This window comes from Equus caballus, chromosome 31 (genome assembly GCF_041296265.1).
Source record: "Equus caballus isolate H_3958 breed thoroughbred chromosome 31, TB-T2T, whole genome shotgun sequence".
Classification (NCBI taxonomy): domain Eukaryota; kingdom Metazoa; phylum Chordata; class Mammalia; order Perissodactyla; family Equidae; genus Equus; species Equus caballus.
Window position 1 is genome coordinate 19,925,689 of NC_091714.1, and position 14,581 is coordinate 19,940,269.

Consider the following 14,581-nt stretch of genomic DNA (forward strand, 5'->3'; position numbering starts at 1 on the left):
TGTGGTAACAAGGCAAAGGACATACCACCTTTTGATCTTCTAGCACCGTCTGTGATGTGACTTTGGCCCCTTTGGTGTCCAGTAGCAGACCGCTATTGGCTTTTCTCCTCCCAGTGTTTCTTTCTCTCTCTAGCTTTCTTTTATCCTTTTCCCTTTTATTCTAGAATTCTCTGGTTATTTCCTTTAACTGAACACAAGATGGATGAGAAATGCAATTTTGGTTTTCTGCTATCTTTACTGAATACATTTTATCTTCCCTATTTGGAATTTAAAATAGCCACACTTTTATACCCTTCACTTTCTCCTTTCCTTTCCCCCAAAAAAGAGTGCTTCCACTTTATGGGCAGACTTGGATTAACTACTTTTTCCCAATAGTTTAGTTCTTATTAATTAAAAAAAAAATTCTTCCTTCAGTCTTATACCTGGTTTTTCCTCTAAATATCCTCAAAATTTCCCATTGAACGCTCTCTTTAAAAACCATCTTTAAAAACCATCAGACACTTACTCTGCAACATTCTTGTGCTGGATGTTTCTTCGTTTTCATTTTCTAATTTTTAAAATTTTATTTTCTTTGGTGAGAAAGATTGTTCCTGTGCTAACATCTGTGCCAATCTTCCTCTATTTTGTATGTGGGATGAGGCCACAGTGTGGCCTAATTGGTGGTGTGTAGGTCCACGCCCAGGATCCAAACCGGCAAACCCCAGGCTGCCGAAGCAGAGGGCGCGAACCTAACCACTATACCACCCGACTAGCCCCCAGAATTGTATTTTATTTTATATTTTTGGTTTTGTCTTTCGAAATAGAAATGAGTTTGCTGGGGCTGATTCATTCTAATGGTAACCAGAATATTTTTTTAAAGATCAATGTCCCTCAGTATTTCCTCTTTTATGACTATTTTGGAAGTTGGAGGCTGCTGTCTCATATCTCTCTCCAGATTGTACTTTTCATCTATCAACAAAGCCAGTATCTCTATGACATATGGTGAGGAATGACCTTGAGTTTTTTTAATAGATGAAGTGCAATCTCCATTTATAAAATTCTTTTAACACCTCTGCATATTTATAAGCCTGTTGACTTTGCTTTTGTCATCAGAAGCCATGTTCAGGGAACAATAAAGATTGTCATTTTAAACTGTGTGTACACAAATCACTCGTAGTGTGCGTCAAGCCATCTGCTCTGCCCAAGAATCTTTTTCCTTTTTCTTTTTCTATGCATAACTATGAGAAGACTTTAAAATGATAATGTTTCATGCTACCCATTTCCTCTGCTGCAGTTTTCATTAGCCTGTCTTGTGAAAAGATTACTTCTGATGAACTAGGTACAAAATTCCAGCCTTAGATTGATCCTTTCCCTTCCATACATTGCTTGTCATTTAAACGAGTAGATCTTCTTCAAATGTTACACAGTGTCTTCTGGAGCATGATTAGAATTTCAATAAATCTGATAGCTATTTGAAATCTGTATGGATTAATAAATGCAGAGCCTGCTTCTTTCAAGCAGTTGGGCTTCTCTATTGCTGCTTCATGTAGGATCAAGAAACAGCAAAATAATTTTAACAGTTCTGATTCTGAATGGAAGTAAGTACCTATCAACATTGTATAGACTTCCTCCAACCCCATTAGACAGACTTCTTCCTCTCTTCTAATCCTGATTACCGAGCAGAATTAAACAATCTATGGTGTGAAATTACAGTCACTAAACTTTATATAGTAAAATTACATTTATTCTTAACATCAGCATTCTTTGATAGTAAAAAGCAAGATTTTTCTTCTCTCAAATTCTTGGGGAGTAGTTTTGTTTATGACTTGAGTCATCTTTTGAAATTCCTTCCTTCTGACATCCCAGAGGAAAGGAAATGTATCAGGTATGACCTATATTCCTATAGTGCTCAGCCAACTCATTTGTTTGTTTTCAAATGGGTAGGACTGTCATCTCAGCGTCGAGGTGGAGTCAGAAAGATCTATTCTTTTGTTACTAGCCTTTGAAGAAAATCCCACCTGTATCACCCAGATATTAAAACAAAAACAGTAGTTTTATTTCAAGTGATGAATACTGGAAAACTTAAGTTATAACAGAATCCATGTTTTCCCCAGGAAGCAGATGTATTAAAGCCAGTAACATTCAGAATTTATGGGCAAGAGTTTCTAGAAGTTTCCAAAGCCAGTGAATCCTCCAACACTTATAACAAAGATATGGCAAGGACATGTGGGATGTGATGTCAAGGGTCACTAGAGACTGGGGAGCCTGGGCTCTGTTGGTGCATGGCTCTTCCTGTCCTCAGATGCCCTAAATTCTCTCCCCCACTTCCCGCATCTGTCAAAACCACTTCCTAGGATGGGCAGTACTATATTAACACAGTTATGCTAACATATAACTAATCAAAAGATTTAACCTAGGCTAGGATTGTTTGCATCATAGAAGAGGAGTTCCTATAAATTAAAGGAATTTTCAGGGCTAGGCCTGAAAGGAATCACATTTTCACCGTCAATCCACAGACCATCCGTGTCATGGCAGCTAGTCTGACCATCTAAAGGCGTTTCCAATAACCAGAACGAGGGACACGGAAGGTAATGTTTCTAAGTGGGATATTTCTGCTAGTGCTTTCTTTTGACTCCAGATGCTGTTGAAGGTCCTTGGCATATAGACTAGTGAGCCAATGGTAGACCAGCATTTCCTGGAGATCACAGCACTGCACTTACTATGATTTTATCACTAGAAATTTTTTAGAGAAATCTCTATCGTTTTTGGATTTTGTTTTAACAAAGTCACAGGCTGAGGAGGATTACAAGGAGTCTTTTCTGTCTTCTGACTACTCCATGTATAATGATGATGGACAAAGGAAACTAGCATGTTAAATATTCTATACATATTTGTTTTCATCCTTACAATGACCACACAAGGTAGGTTCATTTTATACACAAACAAATGGAGCCCAGAGAAATTAAATAATTTCTCCAAAATTCTTTAGAGACAAAGACCAACACAAGTTTCTGAGTTGCCGTAACCTGAGTTGATCTTGCCTGAGAGTGTCCAAAACAAAGACTTGCATTTCATCCTATCATTGACTTTCCAAAGGCTGTAGCTGGATGGGACCTTATTGACACGCTGGTCCATTGCCTTCACTTCACAGATAAGGCTGGAGGCAGTAATTACCCAGCGGAATGTCAGGCTCAAACTAGCTCTGATTGCTCTCTATGTCAGAAACCACTGCCAGAGGCACATTTTTCTCCATTTCTTTGTTGAGATCCAGGAATTCTGAAACTTGGAACAATGAGAACCTGAAATGTAAGATATTTAAGATAATTTGAACTAGAAAATTTTTTGTCTGCATTCACTTCTATGAAGCCAGACTACCTGGGCTCATGGCCTGGCCCCATCACTTAGGTGCCTTTGGACAAGTGTCTCTCTATGCCTCTGTTTCTTTATGTGTGAAATAGGAATAATAATAATAGTAAGCTGTTTCATAAGGTTATTGTAAGGATTAAATAAATTAATAAAAATCTACCCAGAGCTGAAACATGTGATAAAATTAGCAGACAAGGACATTAAAAAAATTACTACCAATATATTCTACGTATTCAAAAAGTTAAGTAGAGACATAGTGACCTGGAAAAGAAAAAGGACATTAGGTAAAAACTAAGAAAATCTGAATAAAGTATGAGCTTTAGTTGATAATTATCTACCAATATTGGTGCATTAATTGTGCCAAGGGTACCACACTAAAGAAGGTGTTAATAATAGGGGAAATTGGATGTGAGGTACATGAGAACATTGTGTACTATCTTAGCAATTTTTCTGCAGATCTAAAACTTCTAAAAATGAAGTTTATTTTTAAAAAATAAGACTTTTTAATGAAAAATAAATCAGTCAATAAAAACTCAAATTTCCTACCCTCAACCCCTCCCTTTCTTCCCCAAAACCCACCGAGGGGCCAGGAAAAACAAGTTATATTATCTTACAGTGTCCTAAGAGGGGCTGATCTTTATGCTGCTGTCTCTCTGGTCTCCAGAACCTCCAGGGAAGCCGGAGTAATTTGGTTTTCTCTCTTGTTCTCTTTCTGTTCTCTTCCTGTAGCTGGAGGTCCCTGAGTGAAGACCGAATTGTTTTTAAACGTACGTAACACACCATTTCATCCTAAACACACCATACAATCAGTTCTGCTCTGTCCTGGCCACCCCAGCAGCCACTCAGTGCTCCCAGGGCATCAAACTGTAGACATTAGTTCTCTTCCTCTGTTTTGTCTTTTTCCTTAGTCTATATTGCTTGCTTTCTGTTTCAAAAAATTTACATTGATCCCATTTGCTCTGCCACCAGCCCTGCTGAGATAGAGTACAGGGCAGGTGGGAAGAAACTCACTCTGTGAGCATCCAAACCTTGGTCTCACCCCTCCCAAATTCCCCTCTTTCCCAACAAAATTCTCAGTTCTCTACTTCCTTCCTAGATGAGTGTGAATTCTTACACACTTCATTTTGCTTTTCTTTCTACCTATGAATTATAGTAAAATTGTCTGTTGAGAATGAAATTATTTCTTCCTATGTGTAAGGAAAACTATTAAAATTTACAAAATCCTTTTCTCTCTTAACAAACTCTGGTTTTAAAGACTATCGTCATAATAACAACTCAAATGAAGTAGACTAAACAACAGCCACTCGGTTTTAGACTGTGCTCACATCACTCCTCTATGAAAATTTTGAGTTCCATAGTTTAACCTTGATGTTTAAGGCACTGCGAATGGGAAAAAAAAAAAAGTACTCTGCTACCGAAAGGAAAAATACATTGGAAAGAAATTACAAAATGTTTTCTGTATCAAACCTTGAAAAGGAAATACTATTTTATTATAAAAAATTATATCTGAAACAAGATTCTAATACTTTGGAGAATTAAATAATGCACATGCTATTGGAAAGTTTTATAAATGCTTGCAATTTTGTTGTACATATTTATGTTATAATGAATCAGTTGATGATTTCCTGAAATAAAGCTATATTTTATATAAGACAATATTCAAGTTCTCTTATTAAAAAGGAAGTGGGGGGCTGGCCCCGTGGCAGAGCGGTTAAGTTCGCGCGCTCTGCTGCAGGTGGCCCAGTGTTTCGTTGGTTCGAATCCTGGGCGCGCACATGACACTGCTCATCAAACCACGCTGAGGCAGCGTCCCACATGCCACAACTAGCAGGACCCACAACAACTATGTACCAGGGGGCTTTGGGGAGAAAAAGGAAAAAATAAAATCTTAAAAAAAAAAAAGGAAGTGGATAGGGGCTGGCCCCGTGGCGAGTGGTTAAGTTCGTGCACTCAGCTGCAGGCAGCCCAGCGTTTCGTTGGTTCGAATCCTGGGCTCGGACATGGCACTGCTCATCAAACCACGCTGAGGCAGTGTCCCACATGCCACAACTAGAAGGACCCACAACAAAGAAGCTACAACTATGTACTGGGGGGCTTTGGGGAGAAAAAGGAAAAAATAAAATCTTTTAAAAAAAAAAAAGTGGTTGAAGTAATCCTCTAGGTCCTCCTTAGGGCTTTAGTTTTATATTTTCAAGGCTCATTGCCTTAACATTATTGCTAATGACAGAAATGATTTTCACCTGTTTGCAGAATCAGCCTAACTGGATGAACTCTACTACCGGCAAATTTGTGCTTTCAAGATCAGTCTATTTGTGTTCTTACATTATATTATATAAGGAATTATATAGATAAGGCATTTAAATGGTACACTGCTCCAGGACTTAGGAGGTGACTGATTTTGTACGTAGAAAAGCCTGATTTTCAGAAGATGATCTCCAGTCTGCATCTTTCTTCTGAGCTCCAACCTTTATTTCGGGATGCCTGCTGGATATCTGTACTTGGCTGTCTCATTGCAAATGTCACACACGCGCGCACACACACACACACACACACACACTGTTCTCCGGTAACTTCAGGTTACTAGTTATGTCCAGCACAAGTCATGGTCTTTGATACCAAGGTGACTTTCTCAGGTCACTGTCTTTCTCTGAATTCCCTTGCTAGAATCACACTTACTTGTAGGTCATCTACTTTACCTCTCCTTTAAGATTTAGTTCTGGGGAACCTCTATCTCCCTATTCTCTCCTCCTGCAAAGAAATGTAATTCCTTTTTTACACATCTCTCTCAAGGCCTGTGAGATCCTGGAAAGGAGAAGCCCTGATTTATTAGCCTGTGGATAAACTGCTATGCTAGATATGTGTGTGTGTATGTGGGGGGTGTGCATGTGAGTGTTTGAATGTACATGTGGGTGTGAGTGTGTGTGTGTTTTGCAGAGGTCCATGTGTTTGGAGGCTCCTCTTGGCCAGGACTGGTTGTGATGAGTTAAAAATAAGAAGACACAAGAGATTCGTGTTTCTCTGTAATCGAGTAGTAAGTATTTGGGGATTGTTTTCTCGGCTGTTGGAGAGAAAAGGTTTGGAAGATTATAGAGGGGCCTTGGGAGAAAGAAGGCAACCAACAGCACAGCAGGAAATCAGGTCTAAGGAGAATGACTAGAGAGCCCATGCCACCTTTCTGAACAGGGACGTCTAATACTTACTTTAAAATATTTTTCTGTGCAATGCTACTACCCAGTCTTGAGTAAAACTTATGTTGGCAGTGCCCTGGGAAAAGAGGAAAGGACTAGATGATTGGTTTGGAGTACAGCTATGCCAACAGAGCAGGAGAGAGAAAGTGAAATGCTGAAGGGGCTGACCAAAAATTCAGCGAGAACAGTAATAAAAGTGTGACATGTCTGAGAGAATGTAAAGATTTCCTGAAAGCCTTTGGAAATTTTAAGAAGCACGCTAGAGTTTTCACAAAAGTTGAGATGAAGTATCAAGTCATTTTATTGGGTATTAAAGGAAGATGACCCCAGAATGTTGGAAAATTTGAGGAGATTTTAAACATACAAAGTTTAAACAACTTTAGCTTTGAAATAAGAAAATAACATATTAAATTCCTTTTTTTTTGATGGCAAAATATCATGCTTTGCAAACTGCAATTTTTCTCTCCACTTCAAAGAGAAGAGACCGTTTCCATGTTTTCAAGGCTGGCATTTCCAAAATACTCACACTTCTAGAGAGGAACAGGTCTTGTTCAAACACACACTATAGGATATCAGGCTTTGTGGCCCACATATTTGGGGCATCCCAATTTCTAAATCTCTAGGAAGTATATTTAGCAATCTTCAGGGGATTATTTACTCTGGGATTCATGATAACAAGGAAATCATTGTTGGACAATGAACATATCCACGGTATGACAAACACTAAATAAAGATCACTAAATATTTATCTTAAATATATCTGTATTTCCATACATGAATAACATATATTTGAATATACATCTGAATATATATTTGGATTATATATTTGAATATATTCAAATATGTGTATTAATGAATGTATATATATATATGTTTTCTTAAATCTAACATCAGATCCTTAAAAAAAGAAATCCTCCAGTATAATGCTAGTATTGATTTAGAACATCTGGGAGGCTCAGCCAGCTGTGGCTAAAGTAAACCTGCCCTCCAGCTCATTTTCAGTTTTTCTTCTTTCATCGTCTAACTAGTTTACGAGAGTTCCGATTTCTCAACATCCTTGCCCTAACTGGTATCATGAGACATTTTCGTTACAGACGTTCTGGTAGGTGTGTGGTGATAGTGATTTGTGGTTTTAATTTGCTTTTCCGCGATGACCAATGATGTCGAATACTTTCTCCTGTGTTTAGTGGCCAAGTGGTCAACCGAAGTGAAAAGCTTCTTCAAACCTTTTCCCATTTTTTTTCCCACGCAGTTGCCTGCTTTTTTGCAGTTGTTTATGTATGCCAGACAAAAGTGCTTCTTTAGTTATATATATTACCTTAAAAATACTTTGTCTGATAATATTAGCTAGCTTTAATTTGGTTAGTGTTTGCGTGTCATATTTTATTGTTTTTTATTTTTAAGCTTCATATGTCCTTGTATTTATATTGTGTCTTTTATCCATTCTGAAAATCTTTGTCCTTTAATTATAATATTTAGACAATTTACTTGTAATTTAAATACTGATATAGTTGAGATTAAGTCTACTTTCTTACTATTTGTTTACTGTGTTCCATCTCTTATTTTTTCCTTTTAACAATTCCGCTATGATATGCCTGGCTGTATTTTCCTTTGTTTTTATCCTACTTGGGGAATACTGATTTTCTTGGATTGAGGGATCCAAGTCATTCATCAAATTTGGAAAATGTTTTGCCTTTGCTTTCTCAAATATTGCTTCTGTCTTGTTCTCTCCTCTCTTTATATGATTCTGGTTACACATATGGTTTTTTGTTCTTTTCTGTTTATTTTTTTCCTTTTACTCTGTTTGCTTCAGTTTGCATATTTTCTATTAGTGTTTTTCAGTTTACTAATCTTGCTTTCTGTTGTGTCCTTTTTGAGTTTAAAACTATCCAATTAATTCTAAACTGCAGATATAATATTTTCACTTCCAGAATATCCACTGATTTTTCTATTGCTTCGAATTTTGTGTTGAAATTCTTCATCTATTTCTCTATTTTCTTAACACATTAATCAGTTATTTTGAAGCCCTTCTCTGTTAACTCCAGTACTATGCTCATTTCTGAGTCTGCTTCTGCTGACTTGTATTTTTTTAACTATCAGTTATTTTTCCTGAAACTTCAATAACTAATAATTATTGGATGCTGGAGATTGTGGACAATCTAGTATAGAGCTTATGGATTAAGTTGTACTCTTCTGAAGAGTGTTAAGTTTTATTTCTCAGGCAGCTTGACTACTGGTATGTCACCTTTGTATGCCATCATTGATGCTAGATTTTAGGCTTTGTAGGGCATGCCTATTTTAATTGTGCCTCTACTTCTAAGATCTGAATTTTACTCTACATACATGCACTTTCTGGAGTCTCATTTCAACCCGATTGTGTTCCTCATGCTCTCTCCACTCTTGTTAGGCCAAATACCAACGTCTTGTCCACACCTAATGAGATCTCGTCTTTGCTCGACTCTCTAGTTTCCCAGTGACTTTTCTCTGCCACACCTCCCAGAGTTTTACCCTGTACGTTCTCAGCTTAGAAATTATCTGAGGGCCTAATAAGAGTTTTTCTCTTTTTCCCTTTTTTTTTTTTTTTGAGGAAGACTGGCCCTGAGCTAATAACCGTGCCCATCATCCTCTACTTTATATGCGGAATGCTGGCCATAGCATGGCTTGCCAAGTAGTGCATAGGTCTGCAGCCTGGATCCGAACCAGCGAACCCCGGTCCACCAAAGTGGAACATAAGAACTTAACTGCTGTGCCACTCGGCCTGCCCCCTGAGAGGAATTTTAATTTAGATTTTCTTCCTGCTCTTTCTGTGCTGTTTTGACTCATGCGATATTGTGGCCCACAGTCCCAAGTTCCTTGTCATTGCCAAGATTCAGTTTCTCTTTCCTTCTGCTCACTTAGACAATTGCTTTCTATTGGGTTTTACATACCTAAGTTGCAGTTTGGAAATGCCCTCGAGTTAAAGCCAGGATGAACATGAGGCTCTCTTCGTAGGGTTTCTTTCTATCAAGCATCACAGCCTTTTACTAACTGCTATCCAGAAACCACCAATAATTTTAATATAATTTACCCAACTTTTATAATTGTTGACTGTACAGGTTCAGTCAATACCGGCTTCTCCATTGTGGATGTATTTCTCTTGGTTTCTTTGTATCATTCTTTTCATTCTATTTTTGTTTCATTTGACTTATTGATTAACTGGTTTACCTTTTGGAGTTGTTGTCCTAGACATTATAACATACTTTCTTGACTTCTTAGAGTAGAATGTTTAAAAAATGTAAATACTAATTCCCAGGCAATACAAGAATCTTACATCAATTAACTCCATATTTTCCTTCCCAACTTGGTGTTATTTGAATGCTTCTTAACTTTTTATATATTTTAAATCCTACAAGCCTTTATTATTTTTATATTTCTAATATTTATTTACATCTATTCTGTATATTTCTCATCACTCTGTCATCTATTTCTGCTCTTCCAAATGTAATGATTTTTCTTCTCCATCAAGAACTCCCTGAAGTTTTTTTTTAAGTATGAGGCTGTTGGTAATGATTCTCCCCAATTTTTCTTGCTTAAAAGTATCTTTGATGTGCCTTTATTTTGAAGAATGTTTTCACAAAGTTGACAGCTAATTCCTCTCTGCATTTCAAATTAACGATTTATTGTCTTAGGCCTCCATAGTTTCTGTGGAAAAGTCAGGCATCAGACCTAATGTTCTGTTTTTAAAGGTAATGTGGTTTTTGCTATCCTCTGCCTGCTTTTAAAGATTTTTCTCTCTACCTTTGGTTTTTGTCAATTTTAATATAATATGCCCAGGTACAGTTTTTTCTTTGATTTATACTTCTTGGGGTTCACAGAGCTTCTCTAATCTGTGGATTCTCATTGTTCTTAAGTTTTGAAAAAATTCTCGGCTATGATCTTATCAATTATTGTATCTGCCTTTTCATACTCTTCCTTCTGTCTAAGATTCCAATTGCACATTTATTAGGCTTTCTCACTCTCTCCTATAGGTCACGTAAGATATTTTCTTCTTTTTTTGGTCATGCTTTAATGTGTATATTTTCTAGTGACAATTGTTGGTTCAGAATTCTCAATTCTGCTGCATCTAATTTACTATTAAACTTTTGCCCCTTTAAAAAGTTTATGTCATTTGCTGTATTTTCAAATTTTGTATTTTTCATTAGAGTATTTTCATACATTTCAATTTTCTATTGAATTTCTCCATCTTGTCCTCTTATTTTCTTGAACATATTAACCAATTATATTAATGTTTATAACTGATAACTCCAATACCTATATCAATTGTGGATCTGTTTTTAACGTCTGTTTTTCCTCTTGGTTTTTTGGTCCATTATTCCTTAGACATGCTTGATCATTTTTGATTGAATGCTAGATAATGGGTATATAAAATTGCAAATAATTTGAGGCTCTTGTTGACAGTGTCTTTTTTCACAGAGGGTGTAGTTTGCTTTCAGGAAGCTATTAGAGAAGGAGCAGGACATATAAGATTCAGAGCTGGAGTTCACTTGGTGAGGATTAATCTATTTCTGATTGGATCTTATCCTTAGAGTATATACCTTTCAGGCTCTGAAATGGAGGTCAGAATGTCCTTGATTGGCCCTGAACCGTAATTTTTGTTTTTATGATCCCACAAGATTGCTGCAGTGTCTACTCAGCTTGCTAACATCTTAGTCACCATGTCTGCTTGTCCTCTTAACCTCTCTACCTTAAAGTGCTTAAAAATGCATTATGTATGTTACTCCAGGATCCTGTTAACTGTATACATGTTTTACTAATGCACTTCTGAAAAATTGGTAAAACTTTTGCTGAATGAAGTTAGTTAGCTTAGAAACTCTATCCTGCTATTAGAATGAGGGTCTTAGTGTCCCTGAGCTGACCTGATGATGATGATGATGATGATGATGATTATTGAGGTATAATTGACATGCAACATTATGTTAGTTTCATGTGCACAACATAATGATTCGATATTTGTGTATATATTGCTAAATGATTACCAGGATCCTAATTTTTTTTTACAGTCTTTATTTATTTATTTATTTTTCGCGAGGAAGATTGTCCCTGAGCTAACATCTGTGCCAGTCTTCCTCCATTTTTGTCATTGGATGCCTCCACGGCATGACTTGATGAGCAGTGTATAGGTCCACACACAGGATCCAAACCTGCAAACCCTGGGCCGCTGAAGTGGAGCGCACGAACTTAACCACTACACCACCGGGCCAGCCCCAGGATCCTAATTCTTGAAGTCTTGGCTGCCTTGGTATCTCTTCAATGGTATCAAACAAATTTTTTCAGCTTTTCTATTTATTTATGGTAGAGGCCTTGATCCTCAACAACTTATTGTAACATTTATAAGAAAAGCAGCTCTAAAATAGTTCTTATTTTTCAATTTTCAGTATCTTTATTTTCTTAGAAACTGGACACAACTAATTCTTAGAAGCAGGCCGCTCCTCAAACCTTTAACCCTTATTGTTCAGACTCTTGTGTTTTAACAAACTCTACTGCACTATTTGTAAATGTGAGAATGCATTCAAGAACTGGGAAAATAAGTTTAAGAGATTGCACCAAGTTTACTCAATATTGATAGAACAACATAAAATTATATTCTCTGTATAACACATAGCTTTTGATATTGCAGAACTTTGACCTTCTTATAAGGTAACTTACAAAGCATTACAAGTTACTCTTTGCTTTTTTATCCCAAGCAAGGTGAAGTATTGCAAATAACATATGGCTCCCATAAGTTTTCACTGAGTATTTAAATCAGCTTAAGAGATAATCCTTTCTACTAGATATAGGTGGACAAGAAAATACCACTTCAGTCTCTGACCTGAAGATGATTGACTTTGAAATATCAAATCCATCAAGTTTCTGCAAATGGAGCACCAGGAATAGACCACTGGTAGCTTTTTCCCTTAAGTCTTTTACCTGAGAAATTCTATGGGAAGTTTTGGTGTTGACCAAAAGAAGACACAGGTTTATCATTAAACTTCATTTTAATGAGTCTCAAAATTCTATGACAGATGTTGGTCAAGCTCTTCCTATTTAAAAAGTACTGATTTTAAAATGTAACAACTTAAAACTGCTACACAATAAAATGGTGGACAAAACATTTCTTTCCTTCTGAATGCTTGGCAATGCATTTATATCATTAACTGGTCTTTTACTATGAAACTTAAATGGCCAAATGAAACAGTTCTGAGCCATACTTCCATAACTAATCATGACTGTGAAGTGTTCTAGAAAATATTAATTTAGGAGTTTTCTGAGCAGCCTTGATGATCTTGCCAGCTCCAGCAGCCTTCTCGTCTGCTGCCATGAGGACACCCATAGCAACTGTCTCCCGTATATCATGAGCAGCAAAATGACTCAAAGGAGATAGACAGAGAAGCTTTCAACACACGTAATTTTGTCAAGAACCAGCTCAATGATGGCAGCATCACTAGATTTCAAGAATTTGGGTCATCTTCCAGCTTCTTATGGGATCAGCAATCTTCTTCCTCAGCTTGGCAAACTTACAAGCAATGTGAGCATTGTGACAATCCAGGTCAGGTGCATAGCCTGTACTGTTTTGGCCTGGATGGTTCAGGATAATCACTAGAGCAGTGAAGCCAGCTGCTTCCATTGGTAAGTCACCAGCCACATTGTCACGACAGATTTTTAACAGACAATTTTCCTGACATTGAAACCCATATTTTTCCCAGGCAAAGCTTCACTTAAAGTTTCAAAATGCATTTCAACAGACTTTACTTGTCATGTTGACTGGGGCAAAGATAGTCACCATGCCTGATCTTGAACACGAGTCTCCACTCAGCACATAGGGACTATACTAATACCACCAATTTTGTAAACAACATGGAGGAACAGACAAAAGGATTTATCAGTTGGATAAGTTGGTGGCAGGATGCAATCCAGAGCTTCAAGCAGTGTAGTTCCACTGGCATTGCCATCCTTACAGTGAATTTCCATCCTTGAACCAAGGTATTTTGGCTCCAGCATGTTGCCACCATTCCAACCAGAAATTGGCACAAATGCTACTGTGTTGAGGTTACACCTTTACTTTTCTTAATGTAGGGGCTGACTTCCTCATGTCTGTTCTAGCTGTAGAGTGGCTCATTAGAATCCGTTGTGTTAACATTAACAATTAGTTGGTTCAAAACTAGCATGTAAGCCAGTAGGGCACACTGATGGGTCTATCTATTCTTGAAGATACTAGCTTCAATTTCACAAATACCAGCAGCAACAATCAGAACAGCACTGTCAGCCTGAGATGTTGCCCGTGGTCAAGTTTTTGATAAAGTCTCTGTGTCCTGGGGCATCATTGATGGTCACATACTTGCTGGTCCCAAGTTTCCACAGGGAGATGTCAATGGTGATGTCATATTCACACTCAGTTTTAAGTTTTTCCAAGACCCAGGCATATTTCAAGTTGCCTTTCCCATCTCAGAAGCCTCATCCTCAAATTTTTTGATGGTTATTTTGTTGATCCCATCACATTTGTAGATCAGATTGCCAGTAGCAATAGACTTCCCTGAATCTACATGTTCAAAGATGGCAATATGATATGAATCTTTTTCTTTCCCATTTTGGCTTAAATTCATTGATTTTTTTTTATGACATCTGTGTTCTGGTGGAAAACTCATCACAAAAACAAACGGTTTCCAACTTAGTAAATTGTACCATGGTTAGGTAGTCTACTCTGTGTGTGTCAGAACGATATTGTCATTTTCCATAAGACACTACAGCCTTGTTCTCTGAAAGTATGCATTTTGTAAACTGCTTTTAGGAAAACATGGTACAAGAAATCTTATTACATTCTGTTTTTTATATTCTATTAATATAAATTATAAAAATGGAAGGAACAAAAGTAAAAGAAGTTTTACAGTCTTTATGTATTTTACTAGAATTTGTTTTTGCCTGACTAGCTCCAAACCAAAAAAGGGGAAGTGGTGTTTGAAAGTCATCACCATCAATCATTCTATGCAATAAAGACAGAGGCGGCCCCCTCGAGTGTTGTGTTAAGAGCAGGG

General features: G+C 37.2%; 1 pseudogene; it reads right to left on the minus strand.

Annotated features, from left to right (window-relative positions):
- Window positions 1-12,768: 12,768 nt before the first annotated feature.
- Window positions 12,769-14,152, minus strand: LOC100066009 (elongation factor 1-alpha 1 pseudogene; annotated as a pseudogene).
- Window positions 14,153-14,581: the final 429 nt, after the last annotated feature.